This window comes from Glandiceps talaboti, chromosome 10, assembly GCF_964340395.1.
Source record: "Glandiceps talaboti chromosome 10, keGlaTala1.1, whole genome shotgun sequence".
Lineage (NCBI taxonomy): Eukaryota > Metazoa > Hemichordata > Enteropneusta > Spengelidae > Glandiceps > Glandiceps talaboti.
The window spans coordinates 19799048-19802870 of NC_135558.1; positions in this window are offsets into that span (position 1 = coordinate 19799048).

A 3823-nucleotide genomic window follows, 5' to 3' on the forward strand; every position below is an offset into this window, starting at 1 on the left:
CTCTGCTTCCATCAAGACGTTAAACTATCGCATAAAGTACAAGCTGAAAGAGTTACGTCATTACTTAAATGAACTAGATCGACTTTCATCATTCAAGTATGGAAATAAGGGATTTGATAATGGTTATAATTCAGAACGAAAGACCAGGTCAATTTTGCCAATAATTGGGCAAATTTCTAAAACTCTATTTGGAACAGCAACAACGAAAGATGTCTCGATTTTAGCACGTCATATTTCATCAGTTGAACAAGAACTAGCAAATCAACGTACAGGATTACGTCATTTTAGTGCTGACCTGAGTTCCGTACTCAAGATTACAAATCGACGAATTGACAATTTGTGGTCTTCTGTCAATAACACTTTTTCAACGGTAGAACAATTGACTCTTGCAGTAGCAGACATTGAACGACTCCGATTACAAACACAGCGACAGGACCATAGTTATCATCTTTCAAATGATCAATTTCATCGTTATATGTTACTTTTAAATGCTCTGGATGATAGATCACGTACATTGGATGTTTTAATAGCCAAAGCTACAGAACGTTTAATTGGTATGCAAACCTTGCTGGAAGGCTATTTACCACCAGAATTTGTCTCTTCCAAACTTTTAGAAAATTCACTGCAAAAGTTACAAGACAACTTTCAGAAAAAATATTCACAATATCATTTGTGTCACGAAACCGCATCATATTATCACCGTCAAAAAGGAGCTACTTTTTATAGAAACGGCCACAATATTTACATCAATATTCCAGTACCTTTATGTCGTCATTCATTGATTTTCGATGTATTTAAGGTAATTCATTTGCCAATTCCTTCCTTTCCATCAGTAGCACAAAATACAAACGGAACTGCGATTTCACAATCTGTTACTGTCTTAAATAACTTGCCAAATTATTTTGCAATACAGCGAAATGGAGATTATTTTCTAGAAATGTCAACAGCTGAATTTCAAACATGTCAAGGTTTATCCATTCTTATTTGTCAACCACTTACAATTTTGAAACCAGACTTACCATCATGTGCTCGTGCAGTATTATTGAATCAACATTCTAAAGTCTTGAAATGGTGTAATCCTCAAATAATTGTTCGTCACACAGGCATTCAAAGAGCCCAGGTGCTGCGAAATTCGCAAGTATTAATTCAGGGTTATTCATCAGATTGGCATCTTTCTTGTAATGATGCAATATTGCAGAAAATTGAAAAGTGTCATTTTTGTGTGATCACGATACCTTGCGGTTGTTTACTATTCTCAAAAAAATACTACATAGATACCTTGGGAAATAGTTGCCAACAAGATCATGATATCGTATATAGTCATACTTTGAATATTCCGGTTCTTATGTCTTTATATAGTACAGCCCTTCCTACTTTGAAATTATCTACCTTAAGCGACAATCCTACATCAGTTCAATTGCCAGATGTACAAATATTAGAGACTGAGTGGAAACAAACTTTAAGCACAGAAAACGATATCAAAATTGATTTGAATCGTGCTGCCACTATGCTTCGTGATAATTCCAAAGTCTTTCTTACTCCTATGGATCAATTTCGGCAGGAGAACATAAACTTTAATGATGATCCATCAGTATTTACAATGTTTCCAAATTCAATTTGGGTGACCCTAGCATTATCGTGTGTTAACTTGGCATTGTCCATATATCTGATGTGGAAAATGAGAAATTTTAGTATAGCGTTGCAAATCTTATTGGCCAAAAGAGTTGAAGCGCAGGAAATTTCTTGGTTCATATCTACAAACCCATCCCCTACAAAACCATTTGAACCTCCACATAACACCGATTATATTAAATATATTGTTGAGGCAATATGTATTTTTGCTCTCTGTATCATATTTATGATTACTTATAAGTACTGCCTACGTGCCATTAAACAATATTGGCACAAACTGATGGTTAAGACAACGGCTTCTGAGGCCAGTCCAATTGATCATGAAATGCATGTCATCCCGATATTGCCTACTATTTCAGATCATCCTATGTGTGATTCTAGTAAGGACATGACCTCTTTGCCTAGTTGCACAATTCATGACAACCCTTTACAGGGCCCCTTCATTCATGAAGATGCTAGACTCGTAAACAGTAGATTAAGTGGTGTGACGACAGACATCCACGCTAGCAACGGTAACGACATTAGCCGACAGACTAGTGCAACTGCGACTCCACTTCAACCTCAAAACTCTATTCCGAAATGTGACCCCTTGAACTTGACATGGTTTACAATTTAAGGAACAATCGCTGGAATTTTGATGGTTAACAGTTATCAAATTTAATGAACAATTAATTGTTTTAATGGTACCTATTTTATTTTGACGTCTAATTAGATTTAATTAAGGACTTTTAGTCTCTGAACATTGAGATAACTTTCACACTGAAAATTGAGAGACAGTTGTGATCTCAATACTTTAACTTTTAAATGTCTTTAAGGAACAAAGTTGTTGAGCTACTTTCAACTTTCACGTCATCATATTGACGTTTCTTTTCAGTTCCTCAATATTATTATATGAAGACACAAACTTTTGAACTCTTAACATTTTCAACTCTAATTGTTGAAATGAATTTGAACTCTTAGACTCTCGGACAGTTTTGAACTTTTACAAGTTCACATGAAACATTTTGACGATTTAAATTTTCAATTAAGAACAATTTTGCAACTCTTTTTGCCTTTTATAATTAAGAATTATTTAAGATAATTAAGTTAATTAAGCTAAATAAGTGAATTTTGTGAACAAATTTTGATCGATATTACAAAACCTTTGTCTCACGACATCTCAACAAACCCTTTTACCATTTCTTTGGCATTTAAGCTATCTTCACATTTCCGACTTTCCAAATTTTTACGGATTATCAGGTTTTTACCTTAAAAAAAAAAAAAAAAAAAAAAAAAAAAAAAAAAAAAAAAAATTCCTTCTTTACTTTATATTTATCAAACTTTACTTGACTTGATGTATGATATAAACTATACGGGCTCGTCTGTCCTCAATAATCTCTTTGACAGTATGTGACCTTCATCTTTCGGTACCATCACTTTCGCTCTTCCCAATATTTTGTAACCTAAATTAGCTTCTCTTACAATTAGGCTGGTTACGTGTTTTGGGGACAAAACATATTTTGACGGGGGGAATGGTGTTACGAGTCACAAAATAAACATTTAAGATTTGATAATTCCTCTGTTGACAAAAGACACAAGTGATAAGGTCACATTGATTAATGAGACAGAGCCGGGTCAAGTAATGTTATTCTATCCTAATGAGTAGAGGTCACATGTCATCTTAGAGTGATAAATTGTGTCCCAATTGAATCAACAGCTGTCTAGCTAGAATTATTTAGCACGGGTCAATAAACTGGCTATTGCTGAATTGAATTAATTATATTAATAAACATTTACTAAATAAGGTTAAGAGAGAATCTTTTGTTGTAAACAATTTGTTTGTTAACCATATTTGTAATACGGAATGAACGATGTTTTAAATAAAAATGTTGATGACGTATGCGTTTGAAGTAGCTGTGGAATTCGCTATTCCGGAGACTAAGTCAGTTGGCGACTGAAGTGAAGAGCGATACCAGCGGGTTCTTGAGAAATTGTGAGCTGAGCTGAAATTACTTGAAAGAACTTTGACAATTAACTGTAATTGACTGGAACTGAGGCGAATAGCTCCCTATGCTGCAAATCGTATAAGTCATTCAACACAAAAGTAATATTTGTGTCCTTGTGAGTTTCTTCTTTTTACAGAGCACTGTTTCGTGAAATCGGTACCTCTCAGATTGCTATCCGGGCGAGTCCAAAGTTTACCGCTGAATAC